The 13,618-nt window shown below is 47.6% G+C and overlaps 1 protein-coding gene across 13 annotated transcripts in view; it reads right to left on the reverse strand.

Annotated features, from left to right (window-relative positions):
- APBB2 (amyloid beta precursor protein binding family B member 2) overlaps positions 1 to 13,234 on the reverse strand; it is a 370,851-nt gene extending 357,617 nt beyond the window's left edge. For 8 of the 13 annotated variants that reach the window (XM_047719167.1, XM_047719168.1, XM_047719164.1 and 5 more), the window contains exon 1: positions 13,021 to 13,233. The gene's annotated coding sequence lies outside the window, so the exon portion shown is untranslated. Of the gene's footprint in view, positions 1 to 13,020 lie in introns of all 13 variants that reach the window. The other 5 variants (XM_047719169.1, XM_047719175.1, XM_047719173.1 and 2 more) reach the window with 3 other exon arrangements.
- Positions 13,235 to 13,618: the final 384 nt, after the last annotated feature.

The following is a 13,618-nucleotide window of genomic DNA, read 5'->3' on the forward strand; positions in this document are numbered from 1 at the left end:
TTAGGGTCAGCTGACACCCAAAGCAATGTTTATACACCAAAAGAAGATAGAACAAAGTCAGAATATGAACACTTCAAACAGAAACCATTCTCTGTTAGAGGAACTGAGGCTTAAGGCCTGTGCAGAAACAGTTTGCATCCCGTGTGACCCTCTAGCCAGCTCCTCCTTGAAGACAGCAAATGAGCAATGGTCTCTCAGGCTCTAAATGCCACCTATCTTTGCACCCAAATCAACGGGACTGACAACGGAGCACAAGGCATGTGGAAAACCAATACAAGAAATCCTGCCTCTGCCTTCTCTTCAACAACCAAAGTCCCCGGAGGTTAAGAATGGGACATGAAGAGGAGAAAAAAGTCTGCATCACGTGAAACATTCTTTTCAGCACCTTTAGATCTGGTCATCCAGGGTGTGCAAATGGAAACACCAGCTCATGGGAGACTGTGAAAATTATACTCCCTCCCCCACCCCACCCCAGGCAAATGCTGCATTAAATGAAGTTTCTTTCCAGTCGGACTTCCTGGATATGTTGATGTAAAGAGAAAGTACGTGCAGTTTTCTGAACTTGTCAGAAGAAGCCTTTATTCCCAACATATTTCCAGTCACTTGGGATTCAGTGAACCCCCTTTGGGAAGTTCTGCTTCGGATGCTAGGGAGGCCAGCTTAGAGCCCAGATCTGGGTAAGCAGGCGCAATGATAAGGCATCGTCTCTCCCGTCTTCAAAACGAGAGGGGCATTAGGGCTCCTCCAAGAGGTGTTTTAAAGTTAGGTCCTTGGTACCATTCTTGTGGCCTTAAATTGCTCCTCTCCATGTCATGGTCTGGACACAGCCGTCACTTCCTGCGACTCGGGACTCAGCTTTAGAATCACCTACTCACATGATCTGAAGGAGCCCAGTGGGTGCTTTGCAGGACATCGCACATCTCTGACTTCTTCGTGGCACCTCCCACCCAGAAAGCTGAAGTGTTTGACTCATTGCCATACCCTAGGGCCAGCAGCACGTGCTAGATGCTCAATAAACAGACCGAGTAAGTACATGCAAGTGGTCTAGCTATCCCTCCCTCTGACTTGGAGAAACGATGACTTAAACATCTGGTTACATTTCCTATCAGTTCAATAAGATTTATTATTTCAAATAAAAAGGCCATGGTTATGCTACGCTGCTAAATTATATTACAACCGCATTTCTCTTGGACACATATTTTCATAGCAAGACACTATTTAAAAAACCTATGTATTTTTGAGTCATTCCAGAAACAGTAATGGGTTTAATATGAGCTCCTCCCCTGCCTTTCTAGAATTTGGACACAAAACCACACAGCTAACTGGCTCTTACATTAATCAAACTCATGCTGATCTCACCAACATCATGTCATAAGCCTATACCATCACAACTGGGGATAAATTATCAGAAAAATTAGCCGCAAAAAACGTTCTCGTGCACATTTACTAAGGCCTCCGATGGGGGCGCCTGGGTAGCTCAGTCAGTTAAGCATCTGCCTTGGGCTCAGGTCAAGATCTCCAGGTCCTGGGATCGAAGTGCGTTGGGCTCCCTGCCCAGCAGGGAGTCTGCTTCTCCCTCTCCCTCTGCCCTTCCCTCCCACTCGTGCACTTTCTCTCTCTCTCAAACAAATAAAAAAAAATTTTTAGGGGCGCCTGGGTGGCTCAGTGGGTTAAGCTGCTGTCTTTGGCTCAGGTCATGATCCCAGGTCGTGGGTTCGAGCCCCGCGTCGGGCTTTCTGCTCAGCAGGGAGCCTGCTTCCTCCTCTCTCTCTGCCTGCCTCTCTGCTTACTTGTGATTTCTCTCTGTCAAATAAATAAATAAAATCTTTAAAAAAAAAATTTTTAAAGCCTCCAACAATAGTTATTTTTCATTCATATATTCACTCTTTGATAAACGTTTATTGAACATCCAGGATTTCTAAGCACTGGGAGCATAAAGATGAAGAAGTAAAAGTGTCATTCCTCAAGGGGCTTACAGACTAGAAGAGAAGCCCGAGAAGTGAGTGGTTGTAATGCAGTGTGAAAGCAGGGGTACGATGGAAGAGGGATGTGAGCTGCTCCCCTTGGAGGCTAGAGAGTCACCCTGCTCTGGGTAACCAGGTACCCGTGGTCTTCCAAGTGTGCTCCTTAGACCCGCAGCATCGGCATCCCACAGGACATTGTTAGACGTGCCAACTCTGATCGTGCCACACAGTCCTGCGAATCAGAAATTCTGGGGGTGAGGCCAGCAATGCACATGTTGTAGCAAGCCCTCAGGTCATTCAGACACACACTGAGGAGCATGACAATGAAGCTACTTCCTGAAGGATGAAAAAAGTCAAGCAAGTGACGAATACACAGATAGTAAGGATGGCTGCAGGCAATGGGTACGGAGGATAAAAGCCCGAAGGCTAGAGAAAGCCAGGCCTGTTGTCAGAACGGCATGGCTGAGCTCAGAGCACGAGATGGAGAGAGCAACATAGATCATGAAGGGTACCGGGGCGAAGCCAAGAGGCGGGCGCTTCATCTCGAGGGCAGCGAGGAGCCCCTGGAGGCTGGGATGGGCATGCCCGGGCCTGCAGAGGATTCCAAAAGATCACCTCAGAGGCAGTGCAGAGAATAAACAGAGAAGCCACAGAGAAGGTAACCTGATGAGAGGTGATAGTCGGGGGAAGGTGAGGAGGCTGGCTATCAGCAACAGCGGGGCTCCAAGAAGGAGCTTACCTACCCCCTGCACAGATGGAGGTGCCAGGCACGCTGTGGGACACACTGAGCATCCCTTCTCCCTGGACGCCTTGCCTGACACTGCCCCCCACACTCCCCCAGCCAAGGCAGATGCCGGTCAAGGAGGGCTGAGTACTTCCCGCCTCCCTGCCTGGTAGCACACGGCACCTTTTATCTCAGCGGCCAGTGCTTCCCTACAGACAGATAGAGAGCTTCAGGCAGGCAGAGACCGGGGCCATCATGGTCAGTTTCCATCCTGGTCCATTTCCACAGGCAGCAGCTGGAACGGCGCCCAGTGCTTCGGAAGCCAGACTGAATGAATGGAGCCGGCCAGGCCAGGAGGCCACTGAGAGGCCACCGCTCTCATTCAGGGACGAGATGACCGTGTCATGGGGAAGGAATCAGAGAGCTTAGGACAGACTGAATGTCTTCATTTTTCTCTAGTCTGTTGATACCATTCAAAACACAGAAGGAAAATCTTCACGAGTCAATTCTGTTGTGAAAATGGGACAGTAAATGTGATCTGCTGAGTGGAGGCCACCAGCCCACCTTCCCAGGGAAAGATGGCCAGGAACACGGTTTGAGCACTTCTGCAAGCGAAAAGGAAGACCCAGTTCTAGGCCACAAAGACAGTGCCACCTAACTAAGATAACAAGTTTGCTCTCTTTTTTGTTGTCAGAACAGCTCTAGAACCTTGAAGGAGAGGAGAGGACCAGGACATTTTAAATCCCACTGACACAGCCTGCCTCTCTGCTTTGGTTTTTAGAAATGATTTCAAGTAGGTAGATGTTGTGACCCAATTACAGGGTATTTTGGAAGGAGTAGGCACCTAACTTGGGGCTGGAGCTGGTGGGCGTAGAGGGAAGAGTCAGTTACTAAGCAGGCAGTACCACCTGCCTCTCAATCTTGCAAGGAATTTTATAGAGAAGGGAGCTGTGACAATCAGGAAGTAAGGCAGCTCTCCCCTGACCTGCTTCCTGTTTTCTCACCATTCCCAAAATAGACAGAGCTAAGGAAAATCATAAATATATTTCTCAGCCCTCCAGGGAAAGGTTCATTAAGGGCATGAATTTGGGTCCCTGGGAAAAAGGGATGAAAGACAAAGCTATCGAAGGCCCTAGAATCAAGAGATGGAAACAGTGGAAAATAAAACCCATGGACGAAAAGGAACTAGAGAAACAAAAACAGTGGACAGTGCTTACACCAAAGCCTCCTGAGAGCCACGGCCACAAACTCGGGTCCCCTGGATTCTCTGAACTCACGCTCTCTGGAGTCAAAAGTTAAAGTTTTTGCTTAAAATAAAAAATAGTAGTGGGCGCCTGGGTGGCTCAGTGGTTTAAGCCTCTGCCTTCGGCTCAGGTCATGATCTCAGGGTCCTGGGATCGAGCCACGCATTGGGCTCTCTGCTTGGTGGGGAGCCTGCTTCCTCCCCCTTCTCTTCCTCTGCCTGCTTCTCTGCCTACTTGTGATCTCTGTCTGTCACATAAATAAATAAAATCTTTAAAAAAAAATAGTAACAGTTAAGATCTAACTTTATGCCAAGTATTACTCATTATTATGTTCAGAAATTAATACATGAAATCCTCTTAACAACCATTTCATATATAGTATCCCTACTTATGGATAAGGAAACTAAAGCACTGTCAATTCTGTTCCCCACCTGTAATTCTGTACTTCTGTTGTCCCCAGTCATGTGGCTATTAAATTGCAGAGCAATATTGGAACCCTGAGAGTCTGGCTCTTAACCACCAAATCCTACTCCTTCCCCACAGGACTGTCTTGTGCCTACATTTACTGTAGGATATTTACAAGCATTCTTGGCCTCTACCCACTAGATGCCAGTGGGACTCCTTCCACAGTCATGAAATCAGAAATGTTTCCGAATACTGACGAAAGTCCCTGGGGAGAAAAACTGCCCCCCCCCCTTCCTCTTCGAAAACCACAGCTAGAGAGATCTGAAAGGCCAAATCTCTAGGTCCCCTTTGGAAGGAGTGGCAAATCCCTGGGGTTGGATAGAAGAAACAGGCTATATAGCAGCTCTATGGAGGGAAGGAAAAATGGAAAAGGAGTCAGCTGAAGGGTATATTGTAGTGGGGTTTTACAGGACTCCCTTGCCACGTCTCCTGTTTCGTGAGGCCTCTCAACTCCCACGGAGCAAGGACAGCCTTCCTTCTCTCCACTCGCTCAGACCTCACACGCATCTACCGCCATACTTTTCATCAGTGCTCTGGTACATTCCTCTCTGTCTGCCTGAACTTCACACAGAGCAAAGTATGTGCTCAACAAACATTTGCTAGACAAAGGCAGGAACAAATGAAGCTAAGGTTTCTTGTTGTCACCAAAACATCTATCTGTCTTCATTCGCGATCTGCAAAATGCATAAATAAATAAAGCTTGGGTATTGGAGAAGAGAAGAGATTCTGGTGAGATATTAGAAGAATCTGAGGTTGAACCATTGCTTCTCAAAGTATCTATACCCCTGGGGCACCTGAGTGGCTCAGTCAGTTAAGAATCCACCTTCGGCTCAGGTCATGATCCCAGGGTCCTGGGATCAAGCCCCATGGTGGACTCCCTGCTCAGTGGGAAGTCTGCTTCTCCCTCTGCCTCCCCCCACATTGTGCTCATGCTCTGTCTCTCTCCCTTCTTCTCAAATAAATGAATAAATAAATAAAAAGTGTCTATACTCCTGTGAGTCCAGACCATGCTTCAGTTAGGTTCAGAAATTTCAGAAAGTTCACTTGGGAAAAAACCAACTCAAGAAATCGAACTCACGCTAAAGAAATTCTATTTTATTCCTTCCCACTGACAAACAGTACTGCCTTGAGCAAATCAGCAGAGCCACTGACTCTCTGGCCAGGACAGAAGTCCACTTGGGAAATCAAATGCAGATCAGAAGGAAAGAACAGAACCAGCACCCAGGAGCCAGCCAGATGCTCCCAAGGAGAGGCACCATCAGCCAGAGTGCTGAGGCTGTCTCTCCAGACCCATCACTCTGACAGTCAGAAGCCTCCAGTCAGCCACAGGCAGCCCAAGAAGCCTGGGAACCCTCACTTCACCTTTTTCCAGTCATCGGAAGCCTCTGTCATCCTTGCATTGCCTCATGGTTGGCACATGACAACGAATGAGATCCCGGGGTGTTTTATTTACAACAGGAACATTCTAGACTGCAATCTGTCCAGAGAGGTTACACAGCAACGCCTAGTTCCAGACATATTTAGAAATGATATTTGGACTTTCTGCTACTCGATGTGTGTTCGCATGCAAAGAAATGCACATTGGAGCCATAATATGAAGGAAGTAATTCAATCACTAAGTGTGTGGATTTACGTTAACATCCATTTTGAAAATGGATGAAGGGTGAAATTTTCACCTTTTCCCCAAATGGTGAATTTAGGAAGGTTCCTAACTCATAAGAGAGGAGATAGGAAGTGAAATGTTTCTTGTATACGAGGCACACAGTTGACCCTTAATTACTAAGTGTTATTTCTGCCTCCTGTTGGTCCTTCAGCAACCCATGGGCACCTCCATACTGAGTACAGTTACCAAGCAAGCATCACAGTTTACTGTAAAGGCTTTAGTGAAAGGGACCTCAGTTTCCTTGTCTCTAAAATGGGAACCGCATCAGAGTGTTCTGTAACAATTAAATAGGGCAATAGCAATATAAAAGCTCTTAGCACAAAGTAAGAGCCCCATAATTACGTTAATAATATATTATCATCATGATCCCCAATATCCAGATATCATTAAGCATAGATTTTTAAAATATTACCTGAAAATATATTATTCTCTTACCCTACTATTTAGAACACAGAAATACTTTGGGTTTGCAATTGCATGAGCAAATTATTCTTAAGTTTCCTCCAGTGATTTATCAAGGCGTCCTCTGGAAGACATGATACTGCAAGGGTCCAAACCAAGCTGTGGTTCTATGGCCTTGACTCCATCAGTATCTCCTAGAATCACCAACCCCAAATTGCTAAAGCATGCTGCCTTGGCAGAAAGAGGCCTGCGTGCAAAGAAACCAACACCAAGATCTATCAATCTGCGGCCTTGCCTGCTAAAATTCACATTTCAATCAGCTGTCCTTTCTGCTCTCTCCGACCCTCATCTTTCATTTTGGCACTTGCACGGACATTCTTGGGCTATAATTCAAAAATATCGGCCGGTTCCCAGAGCGCTTTCAAAATTAGCTTCTCCTAAGCTCCTCAGACCCTGAGTCTATACCAGTGACCCTACATTCCTGGAAGGCCCAGAGGCCCCATCAGCCCACCCGTAATCTCCGGTTTGGCCTGGTCTCCACCACTCACTCTATCCCAAGGGCACGGCTCTCAACATCTCAGGCCCGGCTTCCCAGACTTATCAATTTCATGGACCATTAAGCTGCCAAATAAAAATATTCCCACCAATTCATAAAAGAAATTTTACCCCCAGATCGGAAGGGTATAGTCTCAGAGGAAAAAGGACACATCTACTTCAGGACACACTTACAAAATATTCACTACATCACCATCACTATTATTTTGATAAGAACAGCAAACACACCACCAACGGACAATGGCCCATGGGCCTAATACTGTGCTTTGCACTTTTAAATTGTGTGGAAACTAAAATCTGATGTATAGGGTGGCAATTTGGGAAAGGTTACATCCTATATCAAGACTCCCTTCTTCAAAAACAACATTAATTAAAAATACGTAAATTTTTTAAAAAGAAAAAAATATACAGCATTTCCCTTCACTCTCTAGAGCTGTCTACAAGTTCTCTCCAACCTCATCCTCCAAAGCACACACTTCTCCTAGCTCAGCTACAGAACTGCATTCTTTTTAGTCAACTTTAAAAGAAAAACACAAACAAAACCACTCGTCCTCCCACTCTCCACATTCCTAAAGCATACTTTCCAGTAGAGTTACACTTTAAACACCTCAGCTATAACCTAGCAGACAAAATTTTGCAAGATTTCCACAGGGGGCAGAGGAAAGAATGGTTCCCCTTATCTATAAGCACTGACAAATCATTAAGAAATGAGGACACACCTTAATCCACAGTCCCGCACCACTTATCTTTTCCACAGTCTCTTTCCATCTTTGTCCGTGTAAGTCTGTACATTTTACGTACCAATAAATTACACACTGAGACTCTCCTCCTGACAACAAAAGTCATGCCTATCCTGGCATCTACTCAACACTGAGAAGACCAGGTTAAGACTCAACCGTTATGGAAATAAGATTATGCAGAAAGGAAGTGTCTCCAGCGAGTCTACACTTTAAGGCCTCTAATACTTTTAAACTGATACAGGCTTCTTACTTATTGCCAACTTGGGGTGACTTGACTGTCTTCTTCCTTCTGTATCCTGCCTCTCTTTCGCTCTCCCCTCATGTTGGGAGTTACTGCCCCCACCCCCCAGCAGACACCCAGCAACCCTGCAGCCTGGTTAATATCAGCAGCGCTAGATTCACTGCCTGTTTATCATCAATTATTAAAATGTGGGTAACGACTCTGGCGTCTGCTCACCTGCCTCACTTAAAGGTTCATGATGGCCGAGTTTTGTGAGCATCGTGAAAGCAAAGTGCACTCCAAACCCCAAGTGGATGGGTTTCCTTTGCTCTCTGCCCCATCACTGTCACTTGCCAAAGGTGGGGGGGGGGTCACGATCTGTTGGAAGATGAGTGGGTGTGTTCCACCAGCCACCACTCCGGCTACTGCGGGAGCTCACCCTGGACACCTGTGCAGCACAGGAGGACGCTAACATGATACGATGATGAGAATTTTATTCCAGAGACCAAGGGCTTCATTTTTAATCAAGGGCTGAGGAGAGAGGGCGGGGACATGGAAAAGGCTTGCCAAATTTCACGGCAGTGGGCCCAGCACCCAAGACACCTTTCTCTGCGGCTTCTGTGGTGACTTCTTTCTCAAATTATCTGCTTGCCCAAGCACAGACACTCCCCTCAGAATATGCTACATGACAGTTTCAAATATCCACTGTGCTTCATTCAGATCTAATCCTCACCTTGTCTCCTACACAGACAACCATTCTTTAACAGAAACTAAAAGGGAGTACAGATTTGGCCAAAACAAAACAAAACAAAACAAAAACAAAAAACGAAACCAAGACATTCCTCAAATCGGGACAAGCCAGACTCAGTGAAACACAAAATCAAATCAGCTTCCTCTACTATTCTGAATGAAGGGCCCCCCTCCTCCAATGGCTGCATCACAGACCCCTGGAACGGGACAAGAGAAGCCCATTCTACTGCAACTCTCTCATTGTACAGATGGAAAAACTGAGGCCCAGAAAAGTACACTGACTTTCCCAAGATTACATAGTAGGTTAAAGTAGCAGGAGAACCTGGCCCAGAAGGCAAGTCTTGGGAGTCAGTGGTTGGTGGTCTTTCCACCAAATCCCACCAGATTATTTATAATGGAGAATCTGTCACTCTGACTCTGAAAAACCATTTCAACTGAGAGAAATGCCATCAGCCTGCAGAATATGCATTAATAACACATTCAACATAAAATGGGTAATCTGGGGCGCCTGGGTGGCTCAGTGGGTAAAGCCTCTGCCTTCGGCTCAGGTCATGGTCCCGGGGTCCTGGGATCGAGCCCCACATCGGGCTCTCTGCTCAGCAGGGAGCCTGCTTCCTCCTCTCTCTCTCTGCCTGCCTCTCTGCCTACTTGTGATCTCTATCTGTCAAATAAATAAATAAAATCTTTAAAAAAATTTAAAAAAAATGGGTAATCTGGGTTTATCTTCCTTACACTTAAGCGTATTTGTTGGTAGCACAACACTGTTGAAAATAAATGAGCACGAAAACAGTTTTTAAATCCAAACAGAAGATTCTTTAAAACATTCAAATCATTTTGAAAACATGCTGTTCCAATCAAATCTAATTCCAAATAACAAATCAAAAATGTTCCACAAGAGAATGCTTATTTAGTAACAATGAAGCCTGCTGAAAATATTCTATCAGATAAAATTTTCAAGTTCTATTGCTACGCAATCAAAGGACTGTCCACCACCCCAGAGGGATTTTCTGGGGAAGCTGACATTCATGTGAAAGATGCTGACACATAATATATGTAAGAAGTTTAATATCGGATTGACACAGAGACCAAACATTAAACAAACACTAGTTTCCTTAAACCGGGGAAGGAAAATAAGTATTGCCCACGTAACTAGTAATACCTTCATACAATACTTTCCTAAAAGTCCTACAGCCATGAACAACATTATGACATCAGAGTATTGTCTATTTTAAAAGTTTAACTGGGGTGGGTGATTCAGTCAGTTAAGCGCCAACTCTTGAGCTCAGCTCAGGTCGTGATCACAAAGGTTGTAAGTTCAAACCCCACATTGGGTGTGAAGGCTACTTAAAAAAGTTTTTTTTTAAGGTGTAACTAAAAAGGAGATAGAGAAACAACATTCCGTTTTTCTTTTTTTTTTTTTTTTAAGATTTTTAAATTTTTTTATTTATTTGACAGAGATCACAAGTAGGCAGAGAAGCAGGCAGAGAGAGAGAGAAGAGGAAGCAGGCTCCCTGCTGAGCAGAGAGCCCGATGTGGGGCTCAATCCCAGGACCCTGGGATCATGACCTGAGCTGAAGGCAGAGGTTTTAACCCACTGAGCCACCCAGGAGACCCTTCCATTTTTCTTAAAAGACAAATTTAGATATCCTGGAATCAGAGTAATCAGCATAACCCTGTACTAATATTATGGCAAGCCTTTCAGTATTTATTTCTGTTGTAACAGGAAAAAAAAAAAAAAAAAAGAATTCAATGTTTGTTTTCCTTGTGGCAGGAAAAGAAACAGTCATGAAAAAGCTGAAATGTGGGGCGCCTGGGTGGCTCAGTGGGTTAAGCCGCTGCCTTCGGCTCAGGTCATGATCTCGGAGTCCTGGGATCGAGTTCCGCATCGGGCTCTCTGCTCAGCAGGGAGCCTGCTTCCTCCTGTCTCTCTGCCTGCCTCTCTGCCTGCTTGTGATCTCTCTCTGTCAAATAAATAAATAAAATCTTAAAAAAAAAAAAAAGCTGAAATGTGACATAAAAAGAGTAACAGTTTTAAAATATGTTATCATTGCACACAGGGATTCTTGCAATACTTAGTACTTTTTTTTTTTTTTTAAGATTTTATTTATTTGATAGAGATTGCAAGTAGGCAGAGAGAGAGGAGGAAGCAGGCTCCCTGCTAAGCAGAGAGCCCGATTCGGGGCTTGATCCCAGGACCCTGAGATCACCACCTAAGCCAAAGGCAGAGGATTTAACCACTGAGCCACCCAGGCGCCCCTTAGTACTCTTTTCTTAAATAATTTTGTAGTCTCTTATTCGTATTACTCCAGTCAAATGTAAAGCACCAGTCTTTTACACATCAGTTCATTGAGTTTTCCACTACCACTTTATACAAGTTTCAGAAAGTGTTGAATAGTGTGCTGCCTACTTGGGAGTGAATTATCTAGTTAGAAGTATCCTTTGGAAAAGAGAATAAAAGTTCAAGAAACTCCTTCCCTAAAAAAGGATCTCAACTCTGGAGTCCTTTTTCTAAGGCTCTGAGCAAATATCTAGGAACATTCCTAGATTAGGAAGACCCCAAGTCATTTGGGAGTGGGGGGGGCACACAGTGATGATGACAAAAGGACAGCAACAGAAGTCTTGAATCTACTTCTCCCCTGGAGTTCTGACTACTAGCCCATTGTACTCTATTGCCACCTGTGTTCTCCCAGCATCTCCCCCAACCACGAGGTTCCTCAGCCATTTCATCAATGCCAACCCTTCAAATCAGTGCATTCCTGATTCTGCAAGATACGATAAACAACTGATCAACAATCACTGTTTTCAAGCTACAGACAGAAAACACAACTAAACTGCCACCTAAGTTCATAAAGAAATCCCCCTTCAAAGATTATGTTCCTGAAAGGCCAGCTATCCTTAATTATCAGATATCCTTAATTATCAGATATCCTTAATTATCCTGGCCATTTGAGGGCAAGATTTGAAATACAAGTCCATGACTAGGAAGAAAGAAAAAAAAAAAAATCAGAAGCTTAAGAGACCCAAAGACTGAACAACAGATCAGGATGCCACTGTGTGCTGGTTTAAATCACTTAAATATTACAACAAATGACAAACCAATGCCAACCTCGCAAAGTTTCCGCATTTCTTGGAACTGAAACAGCACCGCTGGCATCATTTAATGATAATCCTTCAGGTATTTCACCTAAGTCATCAGGCGCGATGGAAAGCCCGTGACTGAGGACTTCCTAAAGAGCTCAGCCTCGCCGGAGCTGCCGACACTGTGTCTTACTCTCTTCTCAATCTGGGTTCTCCCAACCACTCCATCCATCCAAAAAGGTTTGTGACAGTCGTGGCTCTCAGCTGCGCAGAACTTGACTACAAAACGGCTACAACTCTCAATCTGATTTCCCCCATTTATTTGCGTTTAGTTCAAGTCCCACACTCCCTCGGCCCTTCGCCCCCTGCCCCCTCAGTTCTAGAGAGCTTCAGCGCGTTCTAGACCACCTCGCATTGTTTCTTGGGGACTCCGCATCCCTGCCTCCCACCAGCACTGTTTTCACCGCACAAATGTCATTTCCATCGTCACCCCCTCCATTCCGCCCGGCGGGTAGCCGAGGAGCCTTCGGGACCAAGGGCCGGCTTCCCCCATTCGGTCCCCTTCGCACAGCCATTTTCTAGTTAAAACGCTCTCTGCCTCCGAGGGGGAAATGAACTTTTCCCCCTTTGATCTCCCGGCTGCTAGCATCTGAACCCCCAAGAAGCCAACATCGTCTCAAACTCCCCGGCAGGAGCGCGCTGCCGCCCCAGGAGGGAGAGCCCAACCGCACAGCCGAGGCCGGTGCCAGGGAAGGGGGTGTGCGCTCTTCCCCGCCGGCGCCCTCCCTCACTTTTCCCCTCCGCAGCCCCCACCCGGGCGCACCCCCTCCAACCCCGTCACCCCTGCCCCAGGCCCTGCCAAACCCGGGCTGCCGAGGGAAAGAGGGCGCCGGGAAGCAAGAGGGATGGAAGTCAAGGAGTGAGCCCGCAGTCGCCGTGCCACCCGGCCGGCCCTGCGGCGCGAGCGCAGGGCGCACCGGACTCGGGAACCGGCGCCCACTGCAGATGCGGTGGCAGCTGCTGCAGCTGTGGCTGCGGCTGGGCGGGCGGCCGGGGCCGCGCAGCCCCAGGGGCCGGCAGGAGAGGAGCAGCCGCCGGGGCTGCGCGCAGCTACTCGTCGCACGCCGCTGCCGCTGCCGCTGCCCCGGTCTCTCGCCAGCACTCCCGGGCCGCCCCGGGGTCCAGGGCAAAAGCAAGGAAGAAAGCGAGGCTCACCGGCGGTGCGCGCCGCGCTCGCCCCGGCACCGGCGCCCGGCGGCTCTGCTCTGTCTCGCCTTCCCGGGAGCGCCCGGATCGGCTGCGGGTGCAGCGCACGAGCTTCCTACTTGAGACCAGGACGGGCTCCGGCGACTGAGCATGCCCAGTGCCGCTCCGCGAGTCCCGCGCAGGCAGCGGCGCCGGCGAGATTCCACTTCTCCAGGCTTTGGCGGTGGCTGCGCGAGGAGAGGCTGGAGGGGCCCGGCCAGGCGGGGGCCGAACGCGAGAAAGGCGGGGCCGGGGGCGGGGGCCGAGGAGGAGGGGGCGGGACGCGCTCCGAGTGCGACCCCTGCAGGCAGAGCCTGCGAGCCCTGTGGGACCCACAGTTCCCCTATCGCCTAGGGAAGATGGCAGGGAGGCTGAGGGGGCCTGGGTGTTGAGATGCTGCCCGGTATCCCCTCCATGTGGCCTGGCGTCTGTCTGCACCAAAAGGCAGTTGGGTAACCTCATCCCTGGCTTGTCTTTTCTCCCACGTGTCTGCAGTCCTTTATAATGGGAAAATGTACCCAGATGAGAACTGCCCACACCCACCCAGCTGCAACTTGTAGGCGAGAAC

This window comes from Lutra lutra, chromosome 2, assembly GCF_902655055.1.
Source record: "Lutra lutra chromosome 2, mLutLut1.2, whole genome shotgun sequence".
NCBI classification, from domain to species: Eukaryota; Metazoa; Chordata; class Mammalia; order Carnivora; family Mustelidae; genus Lutra; species Lutra lutra.